The sequence below is a fragment of the Haliaeetus albicilla genome, chromosome 13, assembly GCF_947461875.1.
Source record: "Haliaeetus albicilla chromosome 13, bHalAlb1.1, whole genome shotgun sequence".
Lineage (NCBI taxonomy): Eukaryota > Metazoa > Chordata > Aves > Accipitriformes > Accipitridae > Haliaeetus > Haliaeetus albicilla.
Genome location: NC_091495.1, coordinates 11,520,045 through 11,545,582, shown reverse-complemented (window position 1 = coordinate 11,545,582; position 25,538 = coordinate 11,520,045). Strand labels below are relative to the sequence as shown.

The 25,538-nt window shown below is 39.3% G+C and overlaps 1 pseudogene; it reads right to left on the bottom strand.

Moving 5' to 3' along the window:
- Positions 1 to 1,518: 1,518 nt before the first annotated feature.
- Positions 1,519 to 25,538, bottom strand: part of LOC138688568 (spermatogenesis-associated protein 7 homolog) — a 55,378-nt pseudogene continuing 31,358 nt past the window's right edge.

Genomic DNA, 25,538 nt, shown 5'->3' with positions numbered 1-25,538 from the left:
TTCAACAAAAGTGGGTAATAATGTTTTCTACTCCTTGAAAAAGATTCCTTATCTTAAAATAAATGACAATACTTTTATTCCAAGTTGAACTTTGAAAATTTAACAAGTGCTTCTCTAATGATACAAAGGTAAGATTCTACTTGAAGTTTAGTTTTACAAAGCAGAGTGTATTTCTCTATTTATGTGTACATATACACCATTATTCTGTCTTGCTCACAGATTTGTCTGTTAGAATGCAGGTTTTGAGAACAAATAATCTACTCATCAGTCTAACTGAAAAACCTTTAAAGAAATTCAGCATTTATCTCAAGTCTAATAGAATATGACAAACCAAAATATTCCATATAGCTCAAACGAACAAAAACTTTGTATACAAGATATTCTTCAGTAACTAGATATACCTATGGTTGGGGTCCGATCAGTAGATCCTGTGGCTTTTTCTTAAATGTCTCTAGTTGTTTGTTAACTTAAGTAGTAGGTAATTAAAACAATCTTTGTGGCACTATGCCTAAAGGCATCTTCCAGGGACACTGGAAGAGGCCCATCTTAAAGGATGCATTTTGATTGCCTCATCTTCTGTCAGTATACCAACAAAGCTGCTCCTAAAAGTTAAATTATTTCAGATAAGGTTTTGTATCTTCAAATTATTTAGGGATCACGTGTGGAATTGTAGCAATTTTTTAAAAAAATGAACTCTCTTGAGGTAGAAGCATGGGTGTGAAAATGTGTTGGTAGCGGACAATAGAAAAAAAATCAAAACAAAACTGGTATGTTTTATTTATCCCAATCATTGTTTTCTATTTTAATCTGATGCCTTGAAAAGTGTCCCACTTGGAGAAGAGTGTGGAAAAAACATCTATCTTTAGAAAGCTGTCTAATCTTAACCAGACAAATTTAAACAACTATGTTATAACGAAGTAAGTAAATATCATCACTAAAAGAAAGGTTTGAGGCTTTAGTAAGTACATATTTTCCTACTTGGCCATGTTTGTATTTTATGAGCCTTTAGATTTCTTTAAGTGTGAAATATTTGTGTTTTGAAAGATTACAATGCCTGTTATTTTTCAGTAACTAGTACATATTGTAGTACTAGCTAATCTTAGCTTCTTAGCATATGAGCTAATATAGGTTAAGATTTTCTAAAGATCTTAAGTTACTTAGATTAATACCTAAATCACTTGAAAATAGGACTTAATATTCTACATTCCATTGCAAACTGATGAGACTTCAGGTCACACTTCATGTAGGCTTTTGAAAGCTGTATCGAAAACTTAATTTCCAACCTAAATCAAGCATGCAGTAGGAAGAAAATCAAAAAGCCTTATCAGAATTCCTAGTAAGAGGATTGCATAGGATGTGTTTTGTCAGCGTCAGCTATCTGTAACAAATGAAAGGATGCTTGTATCTGGCCTTCTATTCTGATTGTGAAAGTCCCTGTGAAAATGTCTTTGGTGATCTTAGCATGCTAACCTGATTGTTGCCATAGTGATATGTGTTACATCACAGGAAGATACATTAGCTGGATCTCTTCTTCATTTTTCTGTTTGCCCAAGGTTTACATTGTAATTGGTGTAAAATCTAGTTTACTGCCCTAATTAATTTTGAATGCTCTCTGAAATGCCCCAAGTTATAAGTTAAAAACATGTTGCAGGAATGCTGGCGTCCTTCTGCCGTGCACCCTTACGGCTGATGGAAGGGTCTGGTTGGTTTGTGAGGTTCAGCTCTTTCTTCAGGCTTTGAACTATTCTTCTCCTTTTTACCTAGTAACGATAGGAAAACATGAAAGGAGATTTGTTTGGCTGCTGGTCTTTGAGGATTATTATTAAGGGCCAATGGTTGAACTGATCTCTCATATATCAGAATTTAAAATGCTTTCAGGTCAGATCCTGCCCTGACTTCTGGAGCCCACTCAGCTGCAGAGATGATCAGGGGTTCCTCATGCCTTGAGCACAGGAGCAGCAAAGCAGTGGCAGGCCTGAGACAGCCGTGCGCTTCCCATGACGTAGCCACGCTCTAAACAACTACCACTGTACAAAATTTTTAAAAATTAATCCTTGGTAGGAGAAATGCCGCTTAGTGAACATGCCTGTGCTACTTTCTTAAGCATCAGCTTCCAGAAGGTGCTCTGGATTGCATTGCAGTTCCACTCTTGGGTACAGTGCTGCCATCGCTAATGTTTGTTGGCTCACAGCAGGATCACTCGTAAGAGTCTGCCAGTCCCGTAAGGACTGGTGGGAGGGAAGGATGGAGCTGAAAGAAGAAACACATTCTTGCTATCCAGCTTACTAATTTTGTTGATGTGCCCTACAATTGATGCAAACTAATATACCTTAAATAGAGGAAGCAAAATACCAGGCAGAGCTGTGGTGAATCCAATTCTGTCTCGTCTCAGTCATGTGTATTGGACAATCATCCTATAGTGCCCTAAAACCTTGAAGGTGATGACAGAGAAAACTGCAACATGCATCTAATGGGGATTTTCTTTGTACTGTACATTGCAAATGAGTTCCTTTTAGACAGGGAAACATAGCTGAACAATGTAAACACTCTATGCAGTAGGGAAAGTAGTGTCTGTCACTCCATGGCCCAGGTGCCACCTCTGTGGTGAGAACACTTCAAATTTGTCCCAGAACTGGTTTCAGCTGTCTGATTCTTGTTCCTGCTGTTTGAGCTTTCTGCTGTCTAACCCTTAAAATGACTCCACTTTCCTCTGCTTTTGCTACCTTATCCTAAATAGCCACAAATTACAAAAGGCTGCCAGTAATTCCCTGCAGAAAACAGTAATTGAAAACAGCTGTTTGAACTTCTTAAAGATGTTGACAACTGAATACATGGTGGACTACTGTGAAAGCAGATTGCAATAGCAGTATTCAAAAGCAATATTGTGGATTTGCTTAAAATATGGACTAATATGTCTGTAGTTCTAGTGACAGGAGATAGGCATATCTTCTCTGTCACATGTACGTGGTGTGCATATTCTCTGACACACATAGGCACACCCAAGCACTTATTTCAGTGTAGAATTCAGAAACTATATGGAACTTAGAAAAACAGGATGTAGCTATAAAATAGCTAAATCTGCTTAGCTTTTTGCATTGTTTTATTTGTCTTCCTGGAAGCTTTTTTAACAGCAGACAAATCATGATCTCTACTGACGATTCAGCTGTTGAAATACTTGGGTGAATGCACTGATGATGGATGGGTGCACAAAAAAATCAACAGCTTTCTGTATTTTGCTTTTCTGCTACTATGCTTCATAAATTAAACAGATGAAAGCTTCGTGAGAATCTTCTTAGTACTGGATGGTGTTTCAGGGTTCCTTTATTTAGAAGGCCTGCTGAGTACCACATGAAATACAGTGTAAATGCATTTGATATTGTGAAGGAAGATTGCCTTTTTCACAAAGTCTGTGTATCTACATCACATTACTGATTTTTTTTTTTTTTTTTTTTTTTTTTTAAGAGGCAAAACTGGAGTGGGAAATTACTCTGGTTGGGGACTGCTTTGATTTTTTCACTGTAGAGAAAGGGAAATATTCCTTTGTGTTCTTTTGACCCTGTGCTGAAAAATAATCTGTTTTCAGTACTATTGATATTTAAAGGTATGTGTGGCTTTAGTCATTGTCTGGCACTGACCGATTGAAGATTTTAGTTCTCCTGAGGAGCATGGTTTGGATCCTTTTTAATAAACTTAGATTCAAATCATGGTGGCTAAAAGTAGTAATGGAGATGACTGATACTTCATCCTTTTGGATTTTTTTTCTTGTCAATTTCTTGTGAGCAATTACAGAGGGAAAGACTCTGTTTTGTGATTCCCAGATGTTCTACTTGCTTAACTGCTTGTTTAACTTGGTTAGCTGCTTTTTTACCTCTCTTTTTATTTAAGTGTTTGGTGTCTGGCTTCTGATATTATCTTCAGATCAACAAATCTTCTGCTGAGTCAGGCTGTTACACGTGGAAGTATTGGTTTATATCAAGGAATCTAAATAAGAATCTCCCACTAACTGCACATCCCTTTACATAGTGTTTTTAGTATGAATGCAAAAGGTACCAAATGATTGGTTTGTTCAGGTGTCTTGATGCCCATTGCTGGCTTCTTTGAGACAGCAGCATGCTGCCTGTGTTGTAAGCATCATTTTAATGTGCTAAAATGACATGGAAAAAATGGAAGGTTAGTGAATCAACTGCAGGAAAGAGAATATAGCCTTGAAAGTTCTGTCAGAGCTTCCAAAATGTAGATAAGTTCATGGATAGAGTTCACACTGTGTTTGGCTACAGCTTAGAACCAAAAAGTGGGAAAACTAAAGTCTTGTCTTTCCTCTAAAGCTGACACTTAGAAAAAACACACAGTCAACCTAACCTGTTATAGGACTGATGCTGGAATAGCCATATTCCATACCCCGTGAACTGGTAAAGGGTTGTACTGTGCTCTGAGGAGCTCTAACAAAAGAGAGCAAGCGTTAATGAAGATTTCTTCCCCACTTGTTTCTTATCCTGTATCGTCACCAGCAGAGGAAAGTGTGGGATTTTATAGTTGTTTTAAAGGCAAGTCTCCTGGTTTCAGCCACCACAGTTGCTATTTCTGCATTGCTGCCAAAGGTACATTGTAAAAATGTTGATGGGAATGTAAGTGATTGCTGGCTTGCTGTAGCAGGCAGGAGGATTCCACAAATTCGCATTGTCCCTGTGGTACACTGGAGATACTTCTATAAATGCAGTAATGTAGCTATGATTATTCTTCTCCTTGCCTCTCAATTAACCAGTACTGCACATCTTGTTCCCTGTCAAATATCTTATTTTGTCAGATGGCAGAAAGCAGTGTTGTTCTCTTTTCAAATTGCTGGTTTGATTTCTGGCAGTACTTGATTGCTTTAAAATGTGCTTTCTGCATCCATTTTCCTCAATACTTAATTAACTGGAGAAAAAGACTGAAATGAGGTTTCAGTTAAGTAGGTGTTTCACTTTTGTCCCCACTATCTCATTCATTTATTTTTCTAGCTCACTCAAGTAGTCTCAGAGACTTTATCTTTCATTTGCAAAAAATTTTGCAGTTCAGATTATCTCTGTTATAACTAAATCCCCCTGGAAAATGCATCCCATGCTGGGAAGAAGCACAGAGGCAAGACTTCAGAAGAGGTGGTGAAAAACAATCCAATATCAAAACAAAACTGCAGTGAGGGTAGGTAGGCAAAACACAGCCGGTCTTTTGAGAAGACTGTTCAACTGGCCATGGCAAAAGGCTGCGTGCCTGAAACTGCTGCAGTAAAAGCACGGGAGTTGAGTTAGTCAGGAGTCACAACACGTTGCAAGAACATTCTTGTAACTTTGCAGTGGAGAATTTAGTTTTAACACTGCAGATGCAGTTTCCATCTACGCTAAATAGCAGCCAAAGTTAGAAGCAAGAACTGCTTTACAAGATTGCAGCTATTACAGCACTAGCAATGTTTGAGCAACATCTGAGGTGCACCTGTGCGTGTACAGGAATGTCTTTAGGCATCTACAATGCAGGTAACTGCTTGAAAGTACTTGGCTCTCACCTTTATCCCCCTTCCCTTGGTGTGACCTCTTCTGTCATAAGTGCCTGTGGGAAGATAAGAGCCTGAATGCAGTAAGCTACCATGGAGCAGAGCTCCATGAAACATGTTACATAAGCAGCAAATTTACCTTTTCTTTGTAAGAATAATGTGGAAGACTGCTACTAAATCATAGCCTAGTACTCCATATAGTCTAAGGTTATGAACCATGTGCACAGATTCCTCAGAGGTAAGACACCAGCTTGAAGTTCCAGAGTTCACTGGAGCAAAACAGGCTCTTTTTTATGTTTTCCTGCGACCCCATGTGTTTATCTCTTTCAGCCTTACAAAGAGCTAAGACCATTTGAGCTAAATACATCAGTGATCCAGTATAATTGTAATGGGAGAAGGGAAAATGGTGATGAAACATGCAGTCTGCAGTTTGGATTCCACTTAGTAAGCAGGCAAAAAGTTCACCTATCTTGAAAAATACAGGAGTACATTCTGAATGGCAAATGATTGCAGAATGGACTGAGAGGCTGACCAGTGCAGTTTGACTTGCTCAAGACTGAGAAAATCGTTAATATTACAGTAAGAATGAATCGAGTGGAAAATGGATTATGGGTTAATCAATTAGGATTACTAAATCATCCCCACAGAATTTTGCTTTATTAAGAGATGATAATCACGATGGCCTCTCTTTGTTCTGTGGAAAAAGACCTGTGGGTATTCATGACACAAAATGGAGTCTAGAAGCTGCCATATAGAAAGGGACAAAGGATGGGTGGAGTTAAAAGCTGTTCAGCAGATTCTGAGGAACTTATTGGGAAAATCTTAAAACTCTAGTTCAATTTGAAGGTCATTACGATGGGCATTCAATTCTAAGCACTTTAACAGAAAAGTAGTTGTTCTTGTTGAAATGCATTAAGGACAATGGATAATCCACTCTCTGTGAGCTAGAAACACATAATGGTCCCATCCTTCAAAAGGAATCACTTTTCTAGCTCAACATACTAGTGTTCAGAAACTATGGAGCAATCCAAACACCTTGTGATAGGGACCCAATGGATTTCTCTGTGCATATGCTTTGTCAGACTGACAGATGAGATTTGTAGTCTTCAATGTCAAGGGATTTCTTTTTCTTTTGAGAAGTTTATAGCCTTGATAGACATTAAGAAATGCCCAAGAACAGTGAAAAGAGCAACTTTAAAACCTCTTTCATGGCTCTAAAGTGATTCTTATAATAATTTCTGAACTAATCAAAAAGTTATTAAAAAAGCTGCTCTTTGTAAATATTATAAGGTAATTTTATATCTTTTGTGTTCTGTTTTGCTGAGCTGACTACTAAAGCGAACCTTCAACAAAAGGGAAAAATCCAGTACAGCAGCCAAGGCTATGGAAGGCTGAGGGCTGTGAGAGCTTGTGGTCAGACCTGCACGGTGCCGAGCCAGCAGATTTGATCCTGTGTTTTAACTATGCAAGTGTTGCCTTTCCTCTCTTTTCCCCTCTAGATCTCATTTTGAAGCTTTCTGACATATAACTAAAGCACGGTCTGGGTTAGGCTTGGCTAAGGTAATAAAAGCTGTCAGTTATGCAGGTGTGAAGATTCTATTGTATGCGTGTCCTGTAGTTGTGAGATGAACCGTGTTTACGTGATACTCATCTATTTTGTATTTTCCAATTGTCTCCTGGCTTACACAGGCAGATACCCGTGTACTTGAAGAAACTGGTATTTGCCACTGCATGCACACAGTTGAATGTGCATATGAAATGGGAAGAACTGGAATAACATTTCAGTATACTCAGCTATGCAGTATATACTGCTAGAGCAGGCAGTGAAACGAGTAAGCCCAATTGAAACTTCAGAAGAAATTTAAGAAATTGAAATGAAGCTATTTGCACTGGAATTTCTAAAAATATTAGCCATGCCACTTTGCCAAAATAGAATATTCCCTATGCAGAAGAGAACTTGTTTCACAGGACATTTCCCGTTCTGCCTGTGCTGGGGCCACTGGGTCAGTACTGGTTTGGAAGAAAGTTTCCACATACCAGATCACTGACATTTTCTGTTGTGAGAAGAATGAACTTGGGTCCTGTGCTCATCTCACAGCAGTCATTTTCACTTTTACTGGTTTACTTTTAAAACTTTCTCATGTGCAGTATCTAATTACGGTACATTACAAAAATCTGTATTTAAATGGTAACAGTGCACAGTGCTGAAAGGGACTGTTGGTAAATTGCTTATTCACTTTGATGATTAAGCCAGTAATTATTGCATTAGCATCCTAAAGCACACTTGTCTGCTGATATATCTCCTCCTAAGGCAATCCCGTGAGACCAGATGGGCTAAGTAGAATGGGTATGGCACTTGAAGAAGGGAAGGGCAAAGAGCATGTAGAGATACTGCCGGGGATTAAGCGGAGGTTGCTTTCTCCCATGTCTGCGTCGGTGTGACTCAGGATAGTGCTGGGGTGTGGTACATCAAAAAGGATTTTTTTGCCTTAGAAATGTAAAAATAGACCTTTCCACTACTGGCTATGAAAGACCCTATGACACTTCCTGCCAGGTCTTATCACTGAGGCTATACTCACAGTATATCAAAAGTATATATACATACTCAGAGTAATCAAAGCAAATAATTTTATTTGGTTGAGTAAGATGGCCTTTCAGCTTTCACACCACTGTGGTATTCAGCTGCCTATGCTGTTCTACGTTCCTGTCCTGAAATGTTTGGTAACAGTGCTGGATGCCATTTATCAGCTGTCTTCTACCTCCCCCTCACCTGAGTTAAATCTTTTGGTGTCTTTACACGGCATTTTTTTGAGAATGAATGCTTTATGATCCTCCTAAAAGGAAAGGCATAAACCAACTGTAAGATATTACTTTGTGTCTTCAGGAGCTTTTGGCTTTATATGATAAAATTCCAGGAAATAAGTTACTTGGAACAGTTTGCTCACTGGAAGACAGACGGGCACTGGATCTCGCACCTTTGCAGGTGCTGTGTTAGTTTCCCATCAGTTTCCTGAAATGATGCACTTACAGACCCATTTCAGTGGCTATTTCAAGCCCAGGAGTGACATTTTTTCCACTCTCCTGGATTCTAAGAGCTCTTCTTTTACCTGTACCTCTTAGCAAGAACCAGCATTTTATTCTTTTTAAGGAAATATTTTTCATGGAATTGATGGCTTCTTGAATTGTATCTGAGTATGGATCATGTTTTAAGACCACTATTCTGCAGCTGAAATGTCATCCTTGCACTTCTATAGGTATAAAACTGTGTGATGTTGGATTTGGGCAAGTGGCTAGATAAAGTTTTACAAGCTTTCCTGAGTGGAGACCAATTCATTACTACAGAAAATAGGGAACCTGTTTGCTCTGTGAAAATTTGTTAGAAAAACTCTCCGGTTTCTTAATAAGTGTGCTAGAAAAAAAATATAGTTCTAAAACATAAAGGAATGTTTGAACCTCCAGGGCTAGGTGGGTGAAAAGAACCCTCAGCTGATGGTTTCTAAGCAGTCCAGAGAATGCAATCTGCAGAGGCAGTAAAACAGTGTGAACAGCAGAAATAAATCTTGGTGGGAGGAGTGGTGCATGCTTTCTCCTGGGCACACTATTTGAAATTGCATGTTCTAAAGCAAAGAAAATTGCTCCTCAGACATACCTTGATGAACCAGATTGAAAATTGCCTTGGGCTGGAGTCCAGTGCCCTCCATGCCCCACTTTACACCAATAACTATGCCATTTAGGTACCTAGAGAATAACATCAAAGGTGAAGGTGCTAGTCATCTTAAAAGGCTTTTGTCTTTGAGGCACTGTCCTTCTTTCCTCCATGTATGTGTATCCTATTCTTTCTTCATTCTCTCTGTCCCTGCTATGCAGTTACCATCTTTTTTTTTTCTTTTTTTTTTTTTCCCCTCCCTAACAGAATTAGGCAATTAATTGCTTTCTTCCCTTCAGTCACCATGTAACATCCCATTGGGTGTCTAACCTTCCCTCTGGAAGAGCGATGGTGCTACTTTCTTTCTCAAAGCTGGAGAAGAGGCTACAGGTACTGCAGCTGCGAATTCCCTGGTAAGTGGTGAGGATTGTTTGGCTGTGCTGCATGGCCAAACACGGATGGTGGGTGAGGCAATGCAATTGGATGGGTTTAAGCATCCTCACGATGCATGGACTGGCAGTAGACCAGAGTGGAGGTTGTTTCAGGGAACGGATCTCAGGCACTGTGCTGGAATAAGTGCCAGCAGGAACTTGGAGAGGGGTGTTGGTTTTGGATAGCAAGTACACAGAAGAGCAGAGCCCACAGAAGGAAGTACCCAAATAACAGCTGGCAGGCATCCAGCATGGGTTAAAAAAAAACCACTGCAAAGACCTTGACAAATGTTTTCATCTTATTTTGTCTATCTGGTCCAGAAAACAGAAGACAGCAACATAAAAGAGAAAAATATATTTTTGTACGACAAAAAGTCCACTCACTATGAATTCCTTTCCATCCACTGGCCAATTCACTTTTACAAGTCTCAAAGCGATTCAGCTTCCATTACTTCTCTTGTGGGAACTGTGCCTGTTCTAATAAATGTCATTGCCCACAAGCTTCTCCTGGTGTAGGTTATGCTTACAGTTCCATTTAATCTTTCCAAAGAACACTTTTTCCTGTGCATGTTACATCCTTCTAATATATAGAGGCAGTTTTGGTCTTTTTCCTTTCATCGTTGCATGGATAAACATGCAAATATGTGGTTTAAAAATCCTTTAAGTCTGTTCTCAGCCAATTAATTTTATTCCCCTTTTCCTTGGTTCTTCAAAGTCTTCAGTCAGTATTTTTGGAAAGGAAAACACCAGGCTTAAGCTCTACTTAGATGCAGAACAATACATTGCTAGGTATCAAATATGTTGCAACAGGATATAGAAAAATTCACTACTGTTTACAAACTCATCCTTCTGGAAGGAATCAAGTACCTTCAGTCTCCTATTGAAGGAATCTCAGCTCTCTCTAAGGTGCTCAGAGCCTTGCAAGAGCTGACCTTACAAATATGCTCATCATCCTCTAGTCAGATGTAAATTACATATCCTTTCAAATGCAGGTGCAGTTGCTGATTTTTTTTCTTCCCCCCACAAAACTCACTTAAAATTCATTAATTTCAGCTCGGATTTTTCCTCTTACACTTTTGCCACCTACTGACTGTCACTCAGACCAACATCTAAACAGATACCAAAACACCATCTCTCTCCTAATCATGGCACTTTTAAAGACCAAATAACATTCTGCACTCTAATTATTTTATAATTCCTTTGACTGTTATTTATTCCTCGCGCAAAGCATACGTAACTCCCACATGCCTAGTGTGAAGAAAGTACAATACTAAATGGCAGCATTACAAATTTGCAGAAACAAATAAGCAACGGTAGCCCATTTAAAAGCCATACTATGCTAGTTCCTCAGAAATGTTCTCCCCTGAATCTGCTGCAGCAATATGAGCTTTAGAATGCAAAGTCCAAACCCCTGACCGTGAATCCTGTGGATCATCAGACCAAATGAAATGCCTTCCTCTATAGAAGCCTTTAAAGTCAGATCTAGAGGAGGACTCAAGCATCAAATCACTCTCAAGGCTAGAATTAGCAGCTTCACTCCCTGCAGGACATGGGACAAGTGTGGGACGAAAGAGTGCCACGACCCAAGTCCTGTGCAGTGGGCAGGGAACCTCCGACAAGCAGTTGGCAGGCACTGCAAGTGGAAGACTGTGACTAAACTCTTGCCCTGTCTGTGGAGCTCACAGTTCTGCTCCAGGCCCTTAGGAATGTGTTTTTCTTTCCTTTTTTTTCTTTAATACAGAAACTGTACAGAAGAAAGAATTTATATTTCACAGTATTGGGAAGGAGGAAAACCTAGTGCCTTTTAAATGAGTGCTGCAACCTCAGTTTATAGTGCTAGTGCCTCCTATTTTGCTCCTACTATTTAACCTACAGCAACTAGTTCAAAGGTCCAGTTGAATCATCTGCTCATGAGGTGTGGTGTTGGATTTGGGTCTCCCTAGTCTCAGGAAGGCATGGGAATCTTCCTACCTCATTTCATGGGCAAATGCTTCAGTAAGTCTGGGATAATAGCAAAGATAACAACACTGCTAATACCATCTTCTCTGTGAATGACTTTTAAAAGGAAAACAGTGTGTTCTTTCCAATTTTTCAAAGATCAGTTATAACTCTCCTGCTCTTGGGAGAGGGCTCTAAGATCTAGATTAAAACAGGCAGAGGTGCTTTCGCTCATCCTAGGTAAGATGCCAGACTTGCAGAGGAGAGAGCCAGGACTGTGGCTGTGTATTTGTGCCTGGCATTTCCTACTGTGTCTCCATAGGCTGCTTCCCTCTCAGCATGTGAGATGTTCAGATAAGCATTTTGAGGTGTATAATTCTCAGCAGGCACCGTATAGGGAGCCTTAATGTTGAACTCAGAGTTTTATATTCTGCTCTGGTGACTGAACTCCTAAAAGGAAGCTATCAAAAAACCGTTATCTTCTTACTGAATCTACTTGCAGCCTGCAAGTCTCTCATGCTGGTGTACTCCAGAAAACAGCAGTCACAGCAAAAAAGTGCAGCAACAAACATTCTTCGTAAACAGGTTTTATGTAATTAAAGCCATTCTGTATGCTAAGTAGATTATCTGTCTTTTAGAAACCTTATTAGAGTAATACACAAAAATGTACAGAAAAATCTCTCTTTACCAGTCCTCCATGGGAAACACCCTTACTGCTGCTCTTGCAGAAGTAGTTTCTCCTCTCCTTGTATTTAAAGTGCATAGCAGTCGATCTGCCATAAATTGTTGCTCAGCATTGATATACAACGTTTCTACTGGCGATGACAGGATATTTAATAATAGACATTTTTTGCTCACCTCATCAAGGTTATGCCTCTTACTTTTAATGTGCATTTGAAATACATCTTCTAATGCCCTTAAAAAAAGAATAAAAAGGAACATCAGTGAAAAAAAAAAACCAAAACCCTGTTCAAAGGCCATGTACTTCCAAGTGAAAAATACCACTCAGCCTGTCTTTCCGATCGCTTAAAATACATCCCAACTTTTCACTTTTGCTCTATCCCCTCTCCTTACCGTACCTGTAAATGGATTTAAAAAATAAAATCTTAAACATTTTAAGGTTGTTGAATACTCTCATTGCAAGTGCATGCAGTTTGGCAGGAACTGTGCCAGGGACAGTCTTTCATGTATATTATTCCTATTTCTTCTTTTACGTTTAATACAAATATGAGTATTGGTGCTCTCCATCGCAATGTAGTAGTCCCCCTCTGTATTTCGGCGGAGCCTGTCTCTCTGTTGCTACTGTCAAGTACCGTCCCACCACATTAATGGTGAAACTGCTGAGGGTACTGGCGTGCTGGGCAGTACTGCAAGCAGCTTCCTAGATTCATTTATAGCTGTCATTCCTTTGTCCAGGATACTGCATTACTCAAAGAGGACTTTTGAACTCCCTCTAGCCAATAGTTTTTAGACCTCTGAAGGTCATTTGCATGGTCTCTTTGTTCTTGGGCCTCTTTTTCAGTAACTTTTAAGGGAAACACTGAAGGCTGAACTTTCATAGCCATACTTTTGTTAACTAGGTATACTAGGGAAAGAGATGCCTTCAGAAAGTGCTCTCCGGGTTTGTTGTTTTTTTTTTTTTTATGGCTATGACCAACTGCAAGCGAAAGATATGCTCATGGTGATGACCATTGTTAAAAATAAAGACCTAGCTACAATCATAACTCAGTTTAATCTAACCCAATGTTTGTGTTTTCAGACAATCATGAAGAATGAAAATATCTGCAATGAGCTGGAGGGCTCAGCAGAGCTGTTTTGGTTGTATACTGTATATTTGAATTGGGAGGGCATTTACAATTTTATCTGTAGAGAAACTGGTCTAAACAAATGGAGATTTTAAAATATATGTCTATCATAATCCTGCAGCAGGTTAGGTAAGGCCATTACTTTTGCCTTTTCTAGTCTGTCACAAAATCTATTTAGAAATTCAACTTCTGATTTAAAATGAAAAGCCACTATTGATTGTTCACTTTTATTCTGCAGAGAAATCACGTTCTGTTATTAGAGACTACCCAAGAAAACAATGGATGATTTTTCATGTATTTTTAGTAACCTTTATTTTCAAGGGAAGAGTGCACAGCATCTAAACAACCTTCATCTAAAGTCGACATAGCAGTCCTTTCACCCTACAAGCTTGAGCATGGACACTCTGGTGCCCCACAACATTCTGAGTTGGGCTCAATGTGGAACACACACATGACCCCTGCTGCCGTTGCATCATACAGGTAAAAGTTTGTGTTCTCTTGTTTGGTTTTCACTATCTATAGAGAAAAAACTTATTTTCTGAAGGATACTAATCCTCCTGCTAATATGGAGGCTGACACACAGTAGCCTTTTGAGGTTTTATTTTATTTTAATGTTATTTTATTTTTAACTGTATGTATGGGCAGGCATGATACTTAGCAAGCTTTTCAATGTGTGGTGAGTCAGTGTTTTTCAAATCTACTACTGTTTCTCCCAGTGTAACCAGTAAATTCACTTCTAATTTGGGGCTTGAAGTTTGTCTGAAAACTGCTATACCTAGAAGGAAGGAGGAGAAATCTTACCTGTAACTGATTGCTCAGAAAACAAACTAACCACTTGTGTTAAAGGCCACTTAAAAAAACCCCTATATATATATAAAAGCCTTAGGGATTTTGACTGAAATGCTGTAGATAGAAAGGGAAATATCTTGGTTTGGTGTCAGACTGAGTTTGATTGTTTTCAGGGGGTTAGCATCTCTCCAACATCAAAGCACAGCACTTGACAAAGACTGAAATCTTAAACATTGGGGTTAAATCCTCTATCAAAGGAGCAGTTTCTCCCATATAAGATGCAGGCCAGGAAATGGCATAAAAAAGGAGCACACAGTGTTGTCACTTTTAGCAGGCCTACAGACCTGTGGTTTATCACAGCTCTCTAAATATTAGAAATGTGATAGTTTTCTATTAGAAATGGGAGTGCGAGGTGGTGTGTGTGTGTGACAGGATGTCACATACAGAACATGAAACCAGAAAAGGATGCTGCAGTTACACACCAGCAGCACTGGGTGCATTTGGCTCTAACCTTTATGTGTGGATCATTAACTTGATAGCGCATACATCCTAAAGAAAGTAATTATTGCATTTATTTATTTCGCTCTTACGGGAGGGAGGAAGAACTCTAAGTACAAAATCTTGCTATGATGTACTTTGCTAGGGAAGACTTATTGCAGCTCTATAGCTTGCTAGCTCAGGATTGACTGGGAACTGGAATGAGACTGTCATAACAATAATGTCTGTTGCCATACTATATAAGGGAATGAGTTTGAGAACAGGGTCAGAGAATATGATGTTTCCATGTTTCTACTAGAAGTCACTGGGAAATATAAAGCTAGCTGAAAATATTTTCTGTTCAGCTTCTCAGTTTAAATCATGATTCCTATGAAGTGCAGTCACAAAAGTATTCATCAAATTAAACTGATTTCAAGTTTCCCTTTAACCTCATTAAAACCACCAATTCTTTACACTGATTGAATAATTGGTCAAAATTTTGTTTCTCAAGGAATAAATAAGAAATGCAAAGCACTTACTTTTTGTGATAACAACTTCTAATCAAAATATCATTTGTAAGATCTTGAAGAAAATGAAGATACTCTTCTTCTCTATACAAACACACAAGCTGTTAGCATCTTTCTTTAACATACACTGGATACAAATGAGGTTTAGAATACCATCCAAAGAGGTAGCAGTTGTAGAGTAATTAAACTAACTCAAATAAAGAATTTTGCCAACATATCCAAAAGTGACGAATCTATTTACTAGTCTGCATTTTTTTACTATTCAGGTTTATGCTTTTTTAAATGACTGATTTTCATAGCTCTGTTGATCAACTCCCTAATTACGTTAATCCATTAATTTCATTAATCAAGAATATCTATGCCTTTTGTGAATAATCAGTTAAAAAAATAGTTCCAATGAACAAAGTGTAGGTATTATAAGATAAATTATTATTATTAACATTGTTTATTTATTTATTATTTACTTATTCTTAACATATTTAGTTTGCCTATAGGAAGAGCGGACTGGGTGGCATTACTCAGAAAATCTCTTCCAACTTTCTGATCCCACACTTCCCAAGCAAGTAGATGAATCCTGTATCCCTAATAGAGTCCCTTCTACTCACTGCATAAAGCCATTGGTAATTGGCTCTTGTGCCATGTTTTCAGCTTTCCACTAGATTCCTACTTTAATATTTTGATATAAAACTTTTAAATAGTTAAAAGGAACAAACAAATATTTAACTTACTTTTCTTCAAATTGTGATCCTAGAGAAAGTGGCATTTCAGAATTGGGAATCCATAACTCATGGTTCTGTCACAAACAAGTAAAGGAGAAAAGCAGATTTTTTTTTTTTTATTGTCTTTGTATTAAGATTTTATATTTCCATTCAGAGCACCAGGGGGAAATGATCTGATTTCATAACATATCAAAATCACAACAACATCATACTGAAGTGACATGCCAGCTCATATTAGATAAATGTCTTGAGTGTCAATCACTCCTATAAATAAAGAAAAAGTATTATTATTAGGTAGTTTCGTGTTAGCAGAAATTGAAACAACCTTGTATAACCTGAGAAAAATTAAGTAAACTCTATACAGGAAATCAGAAGTTCTGACAAAATAGAAAATATTTGCAGACCTTATTAAAATAAGACAGCTTTTTCTTTAAAAGGATGTGCAAAATATGTTTGTATCTTTGAAAGAAGACATAGAAAACCAGATTGATATTGAAATTATCTTTTGCTGTGGATTATCAAATGGGAATAGGAGCTTCTCTTGATAATGTTGTAAAATGAAGGGTTTGGTTGTTGGAACAAGGAATGGAATAGTCCTAGCTAGCATAGGGCTATGACAAATCATGCCTGAGGTGCCTTGGCTGAGCTGTGTAGAAATTCAACGCTGATTCTGTAAAGGGGCAAGTGGGCCAAGGAATCATACAAAACCTCTCTATCATGCATGGCTTTGGCTGCTCTTAAGCATCCCTTATATTTAAAAGCACTAAAATTCACTAAAGTAATCACCCATTCCTCTTAAAAATCCAGGTGACTAATGGAGTACAACTTCCAGAAAAGGTCTTGTATGGCATACTACAGTACCGACTGTAGGCTGAGTGATTAGGGCTTTGCGTGGACATTTCTGGTCTCCAAGTTCTTTGGATTGAGTGAAAGGCTGTAAATCAACCAAAAGCTGAAATGACCACTTAAAATATTAAGAGTGCAGCAAGACGTCAGTCAAGTAGGAAAAAGCTCTGCTTTCAGAACAGATTTGTGTTGGAATACACTGTTTTTCGCATCACATAATGCCTCATTTGTGTTTCTCAGAGAGACCAGTTGCTTTAGCTTTTCCTATCTATCTTATTCACAGAAGTCTGTTGACCCTGTCTAGCCACTCATGCTAGATTTCTCAACTGCAATCTTAGTGACTTCTCAGAAGATGATTTAATTTTTTGGTTTTGATCTTAACATATATTCCCCAAAGCCAACGATTCCATTATCCATCTCATTTCCACACAACCAGAACAACTTTTGTGTATGAACAGTGGGGTCCATTCTTTTTCTTTGTAACTAACTGGGTGCACCAACCTCAACTGGCTGCTGAGAAAAGTGAACTGAATGTGGTCTCACAAGTGCGTCTTCTAAAAATCTGAAAGATTAAAAGCACAGTGAAAAACAGTTACGCTTCAGTTATGTTGGAGCATGTCCAAAGGGCGGCAATGAACTGGTGAGGGGCCTGGAGCACAAGTCTTATAAGGAGCGGCTGAGGGAACTGGGGTTGTTTAGCCTGGAGAAAAGGAGGCTGAGGGGAGACCTTATCGCTCTCTACAACTACCTGAAGGGGGGTTGTGGTGAGGTGGGTGCTGGTCTTTTCTGTCAAGTAACTAGTGATAGGACGAGAGGAAATGGCCTCAAGTTGAGGCAGGGGAGGTTTAGATTGGATATTAGGAAAAATTTCTTTACTGAAAGGGTTGTCAGGCATTGGAACAGGCTGCCCAGGGAAGTGGTGGAGTCACCATCCCTGGAGGTATTCAAAAAATGTGTAGACATGGCACTTCAGGACATGGTTTTGTGGGCATGGTGGTGTTGGGTTGATGGTTGGACTGGATGATCTTAGAGGTCTTTTCCAAACTTAATGATTCTATGATTCAAATGATGTGTTTGAAAATGAAATTACTTAACTTTTAGCACTGAAGTATAAACAAACTGAGTAAGTACCTGTGCAACAATCTTTTCTTTTCATTATTGACTTCTACTGATTTAAGTGATGGTCTGCCAGGGGAGGAGATCTTTTTTGGGGGAGGATGATTATAATACCTATGTTTTACAAGAAAAGATTGGTGTGATGTCTTTAAGATTTGAGGGATAAAAAGTTGCTTCTTTTCGGTGAAGTAAATTGAATGTTTGTCAAGGAGGTCCCCAAAGTATGTTTTGTTGAAGGAGTTTTGAAATGTCTTCTTCCTGTTGCAACTGCCTAAATGCATGCGAGACTGCAGAAGTGGTGAAGCAGATGATCTGTCTCTACTAGAGTTGTGAACACGAGTCTGAGACAAAGCATGCTGAGCAGTATTTTGGATAGTCTTTCTTGCAGCAGGAGCTGGCATCGGAGTCCTTGAAGTGAGCTTCTGAAAAGATGCAGAGGGGGGCTGCTCTCTCCTTGTAATGGAACAGTTGTTCCGACCAGCCTTCAAGTATAGATGACCATTTTCCAACAGTGACCACCTTGCCTGTAAGTTAAAGAACAAAATAACTGACAGAAAAATTGTAAAAGCAATTCACTGAAGACAGTGTCTTCTACAAATTGACTCACACAGGAGGAATTTTAAGAACCTGTTTTCAAACTGTCTCAAGTGGTCTAAATGCCTTGCTGAGTTTCAGGAACCACAGTTAGGAGTAAAGCCACGCTGCTACTGTGCTAGAGCTAGTTAACGAGTCCTTTTTCTAGTTTCTTTTTCCTTCCTTCTATTTACAAGGTTGAGGTTGCTAATGACAAGTAGTCTTGGGAAATTACAGAAGTTCCATTTTGTTTGCCAGGGCTCAGAGAGGGAGAATATGAGATTCTTTCTTCCTTGGACATTGTGCATTCTCATCTATGGAACTGCTGTCTCAATGGCAATCTCACAGCCATTCTTCAATGGCATCTTCTATTCTCTCTGCTTGTACACCCATGCAGGTGTGAGTGTGACTCCATCTCATGAGTTTGAAGTCAAACAGAATCACTGTTATCCTCATAACTACCATAGGTGAAATTGTGGCCTATCATTTTGCTATTTATCTCAGTGGGAGCAAGATTTTACAAATCAAAATAATGCACATGTTTGAATTGGATTACATTCTTTATAAACAACTGTCCTGGTTTCAGCTGGGATGTAGTTAGCTGTCTTCCTAGTAGCTGGTACAGTGCTATGTTTTGAGTTCAGTGTGTGAAGAATGTTGATAACACTGATGTTTTCAGTTGTTGCTCAGTAGTGTTTAGACTAGAGTCAAGGATTTTTCAGCTTCTCATGCCCAGCCAGGGCACCTGACCCAAACTGGCCAACAGTGTATTCCATACCATGGGACGTCCCATCTAGTTTAGGAACTGGGAAGTGGGGGGGCAGGGATTCGCCGCTCGGGGACTGGCTGGGTGTTGGTCGGCGGGTGGTGAGCAATTGCCCTGCGCATCATTTGTACATTTCAATCCTTTTATTACTACTGTTGTCATTTTATTAGTATTATCATTATTAGTCTCTTCTTTTCTGTTCTATTAAACCGTTCTTATCTCAACCCAGGAGTTTTACTTCTTTTCCTGATTTTCTCCCCCATCCCACTGGATGGGGGGGGAGTGAGTGAGCGGCTGCGTGGTGCTTAGTTGCTGGCTGGGGTTAAACCACGACAACAACATAATTGGTAATCTAGTGGTAAACCCACTATAATTGTCAATAAATAGAAAGTTTTACAACCTAAGTATAGTCTGCTGGGGAATTTTTGCTCAGAGAGACTCTGGACTGTGGCAGAATGAAAACTTTTTCAAGACTTTGTTGAGGTGAGGTCCACTGGCAGAATTTGGTGAAGAACTGGCCTACTTACACTAGCATGAGGTTGTACAGTTTCTGGTATCTGGCAGATTATATAAAATTAGGATTAATTACTTTAGGGTCTTGCTTTTACCAGTAAATACCATTCTGAAATTCAGAGGATACTGTAAAACAACATAAAGTTATTGCATTGCGTTCAGTGGGAATACTGAGAAAATCATTGGGATTTAGTTGTCTTGAAAATATTGTGCACAGAAATCATCCTAATAAGAATGTTGTCACACACATCACCAAATTATTTCAATAAATTCACTCAATTTTTTTTCTGGGCACCCATGTAATACTCTTGTTAAAAATTCTAATTCCATTTGCCAAAGGAGCAAAGAGAATGCGTGTGGGTTTGTGAGTGGCACGTGCACATTCATGGTGTCAGTGCAGGGACACATTTTAGTCATGTACATGGGTACCTCTCATTGTAGGCCATGTAGGAATAGCAACATTTAGATGACAGGATAGCTGCAGGTTGGCAAAACTGAATGTCAAATATTATCTCTGTTTGACCAGCCTATAAAAAACCACACTGAATAAACCTGCACTTAACTGCTGTGTTACAGGCATTCCCCAGCACCACAGAGTCCAGCTAACTAAGGGGAAACTGGTCTCTCTCATGTGAGTCAGTACTACCTGTGTGACAGGTCCTATGCTGTCAGAGTATCACATACCTTCTGCTGGCTTGGAGAAACACTTCTGGAGTTGAACGGTGAGGCACGAAGACCTTGTACGAGATCCTTCTTGTATTTCCCAAGGGCTTGAATTAGTCTGTCTCTTTTCTGCTGATCCTTGTCTGTATGTGTAAATATGTAAGTACAACCCTTTCCAGTTTAATCAATGGTCAAGTCATAGAATATTACTCTTCATTCTTCTTTTTTTGCCTCTAAAGACTATTCTGTCTCCTCTTCTTACTACCAAGTAGCAGACAGAGAAGACAATCACTCTACTTTTTACAGCTGGCGCTTGCTGCTTCCATGCTCAGCACACATCTGAATTTGAAATAAATGCAAACCAGGACTCGGTTACATCACTCACACAGTAAGTAGTGAGCTACTAGAGGGATAAAAGAGTACGGCAGCATTTCGCTTCCACCTCCTGCGCACTCTTTGCCCTATCCTAGACAGGAGCTGAGGCAGGTCAAAACAGAAGAAAAGCTGAGGAATCAGGTAAGGATTCAAGTCTATGTACTGAGTTGAGTGACCCAAGCCAGGCTGCCACAGTGGTCTGTGCAGACTGTAATACCAAGAAAGTATGCTTTCTGTATTGGTCAATCTCGGACTGAAAAGAGTAGGGCAATGCTTCTGCTAGCACCTCACACACAAAAAGAACAGAAACAGACTTAGTCCTTTGGATCTTCTGATCTTACTGAAAATATGCACGTGAGAGTAGGAATAAGAATATTTATTCTCATAGTAAGCATTATTGATACATGTCATATTATATATATTTATATATATTATATATTAAGTATTACAAAATAATAAGAAGACTACATAGGAATAAGATGGGGATAGGAGTTACCACAGAGGCCTGCAGGGGCATGTTCATGGATAATGCAAAGCCTCTCACAATTCACCATCTTTTGTCAGAACCTTACTTTTAGCAATGCAAACAAGAATGATGCATGACCAAAATTTTTTACCTGCACTTTTCCTTCCAAGCATAGGTCTGAGAAAAAATATGAGTTGTGATGTGCAACAACACCTTTCACTTTGTAGATGGTCTTTAAAAAATAATAGCTCCAGCAATTCTAGCTGAAACTAAGGATTCACACACAAAATATCAGTAAAGTCAGGTCCACTGAGGTCTCACAAGCTGCATATGGCTCTTTTGAGTTGAAAATGCAGCTCTGTCAGAATTCCTTTGCCCTATGGAGCTCTGGCACGTGGTAGCGTGTGCCAGTACTGCCAGGCAGGGCAGCAGAGAGACAGGCTCTGCTCCTTCCCCTTTGGGGGCAGCTGGAGAGACTCCTCAAACAGGTAATTCTAGAGAGCTAGCAAGGCTTCAGGTGGACTGGTGAAATGTGACTTCTGGCAGTGTGATGTTACTTTGATAATACTGACTTACTCCTGACAAAATGCATGACTGGTTCATGATTAGCCTAGGGCCCCCTTATACTGCTATTGTGGCAATATACTAGGACTTACACTCACAATATGCTGCAAATTCCTTGCTAATAAGAAGCAACTCCTCCTCCTCTGCAGTGGTGAAATTTCAGCACGTCTCACTAGTAATGTGACAGAATAGTGCTTGAAACCTGGCAAAGCAGCACTTACTGCAGATTTTGTTTTGGAGGGGGAGATGCATCAACCTGAATTTAGTACTGCACACTTCTGAATTAGCAGAAGGGTTACAGGGTTTTAGTTAGTCTTAAAGTAATATTTCTTTCAGAAAAGGAATATCTGAGACTCTTTTTTTTAAAAAAACAAAACAAAACAAAACAAAAACAAACTACTTAGATACTACACTATGTGGTTGGCTCCTCCAAAGTTTGTGATGGCTCTTGTATGGGGCACACCATCTCTTGACAATTCCCCTGTTAGGTGGCCTCAAGGCTGTGGCTTGGTCATTGGAAAAAAACCCAGATTTCACTAGCAGCTAAAACCGATATATAGTCTCCCGAGGCACGTAATCTGGCTCTGCAGTCTTGCATGGACATGAGTTCATAGCATCATCCTATTAAGAAAAACATGTTGACAATGCTAAATCCTATTTGGATGACTGGGAAGCAGGATTATACAACTCACTGGAACAAATAACAAAAAGTAGTTGCTCAATCGCATTCATGCAGAGATTAATACCTTCCCCTTTTATCTAGGTTTGCACAGTGCCAAATCAAAGTACCTCCCAGTTCTGATTAAACACTTTGCATTCTGCATTCATATGAAAAATAACAGATAAGGCAGCTTGCTGTAGTGTATGTGCAACAGTACCGCCAGTCAGGATACCTGGCTACTTTCATGGCAGTTCCCATGCCTTGTGAGGCCTTGGGAAAAAGTGACATCCATGCCTCTCCGCTATTCTGCATGTGCTGTCTGTGCACAGGTGAGGCAGGATAACAACTGTCTACTCGAGGCATGGCTGAGCCTTTATGAAGCTTGACAAGGACAAGAAAATAAAATGTTCCAGGTCAAAGAGCCACAGGTTTTAAACAGACTTTGTCTAGTATTTCACTGATATTTTTACTATAAATATGGGTTATAAACATGCCACATGGCATTAAGCCTATCCAAATAAGTACTATTCCACTGCATTATAGTTTTATGTTTTGAGTAGCTAGCAAAAGCTCCTGGGCCAGAATGTCTCATAGCAACTCTCCTTTCCCTTCCCAGGTTTCACTGCCCAGACTGTCGGGTTTTGTATGTGCCTCAGCTACGTGAGGCAGACTGAGGGGTCCTGCAGCACATCCTGGTTTGCTGACATGTTTACTAAGGGATTTACTTGCCTCACCACCTTCTAGCCCTGTTCTCTCCAGTTTCTCTTTTCTCACTACTATTTTTTCTCATTCATGTTTTTCCCTATGCCCCTTCTCACGATTCCAGGGCTGCTGAGTCTTGCCTGCTCCCAGCACCCATCGGCTGCCAGTAGTGCTCCAGGCTGCTTCCTTTCTAAGCCTCTTCCCTCCTACACTTCTCTTCCTAAAATGACCACATCCCATGGTGACCTGGCACGCTCCCCAGATGCATGAAGGGTCTAAGAGTGGAAGTCATTCTTAGGCTTTCAGATCACATTGTTGGCTTTCATGTGTACTCCTTACAGTTGTGTTTGAAAGTCAGCTGCGACCATGCCACACCGAGCAGCCTGGCCCTGCCACACGGACCACTCATCGGCAAGAGCTACCACAGGAGAAAAGGATCACCTGCCCATTCTGCCTTTCTCCAAATACTTTTTAATAATGACTAGCAATGACCAAGAATGAAAAAGAAAATAATGTGCAGACTTTTTATCCCAAATGATAGGTGTTTGGGGTTTTTTCTTTTTCTTTTAGAAAAGCAAAAATTAGACATCCCTTGCCTTCTGATCTCATGTCCTAGCTGAAGTGTTTTAAGAACTGGCTGTAGTTTACAGTTAAAAGCATAACTGGGAATAATTAACTGGAGGGGGGCGGGCAAGGTTTCACCTATAGAAGCATATCATGATTCAGTGTGTCACCTGAATCCTCTCAGGACATGACTATTTTTATTCCTGCAACAGCCAGTATCTCTTGAGTACCTTTTTGCTGCTTCACAGGGAATAGAATCATGTGGTATGACCAGTACAGCAGTTACTTAGGCAAATGTATTCAACAGCCTTTCTGTTAAGCTCATTTATTTGCTAATTTATCATCCTTCCTACTGTGGCAGGTGTTAATTTATCAGTGTTATTGTACAATTTCACTGATACTTGTACTGGTATCTGGTACTTATCAATATGACAAAAGTACAGAAAATAAAAGGGATTTAGTTAAAATCTGGTCCTTTTAAAAACACGGGGAGAGTCACATACTATAGCCCCCACTCTGTTTTCCTGGCAGTTCTTGTTGCTTGCCAGTTAATAAAACATCTTGTCTCTCCTTTGCTGCTGTGTGAAAGGCCCGTGTACAAAAAGAGCGGACACAAGCTTACTGGAGATAGCAGAAGCAGTTTAGCTGATAACATTGGTCAATCAGAATGAAACAAACTAAACAACTTTTAAAAAAAAAATCTAGTGCCTTTCAGTTCTACTTATCTTTAACTTAAATAGTAAGAAGAGCCGGCAAACACCTTAGACTGATTCCACAGCTGCCTCCTAAAACAGAAGGTTATTTTCAGGTCTAAGACAAAACGTTATGGCCCGAGTATGAACATGGGATATAAAGCTGGAACAGGCGTCCCCTAAGTTGTTTACCAGATGTTATAAAACTCAGTGATTATAGTTAGAAATAGAATCCACACCTTGGCTCATGCCTTCATTTTTGGCTCAGAGTGGGAGCTCTGATTTAATTCCTACCAAGTGTTTTAAAAAAGTTGGCTGATGTTTAACTCCTGATGAGTTTTGAAACAACAAGGAAGTTTCAAAGGGCTGTGGGGAAAAAAGAGAAGTGGTAAATGAACTTCAGGCTGATATCAGTCCTGAGCATAACAACTGAATGGCTGTTACAAGACTCAGAGTAAATAATGTGAGCAACACCAATCAAAAAGGTTTAAAAAAAAATCACCATGCTAACTTGATAAAAAAAAAAAAGAGATATTCTGATTGTGGTTGAGTGAGATAAAGGTGTTGGTTTAAAAGACTTTTGTAAGATCCCTGGCTTTGTTCTGCATGACATTTTTACTAAGAATGCTACAAAATTACAAACTGGCACTACTGAAAATGTAATTAGAAGTGAGGTCTCTTTGTGAGGCAGGTGTTTCTAATGGAAGGATCATTTTTGATAGTATATTATTAAATTATTTCTTTCAGTTATCTGAAAATACATAAAATCATTCCTCATAAAGCTTTAACAACTACAGTTGGGGAACTTGTGAATAATAAAGGGGTGGTTTACTGTAACAAAGTCATCTGCATCGCTCAGTGAAGTAGATGTAGGCAAGCAGTATACTTCTCAGCGTAGATAATGGAACGTCTCTGTTCAGAAAATGCAGGCTCTTACTTAAAGGAGGTGAGTCTTATCTGGCAGTGTCACTGAAAAACATTCGTACCTTCTCCTAGACAAACAGCTGCCTGTAATTTCCCACAGAGACAGTGTAACCAAAACTAGTGTAGTAATATTATGTATAAAGAGTGGAAATCTCAAGTGTAAGTACAGTGAACCTTTACTGCAGTTTCCTTTGACAGGTGGATGGCTTCTGCTGGAATTATATATCCTGCTCTAAAACTTTACTACTCAAGAAGCA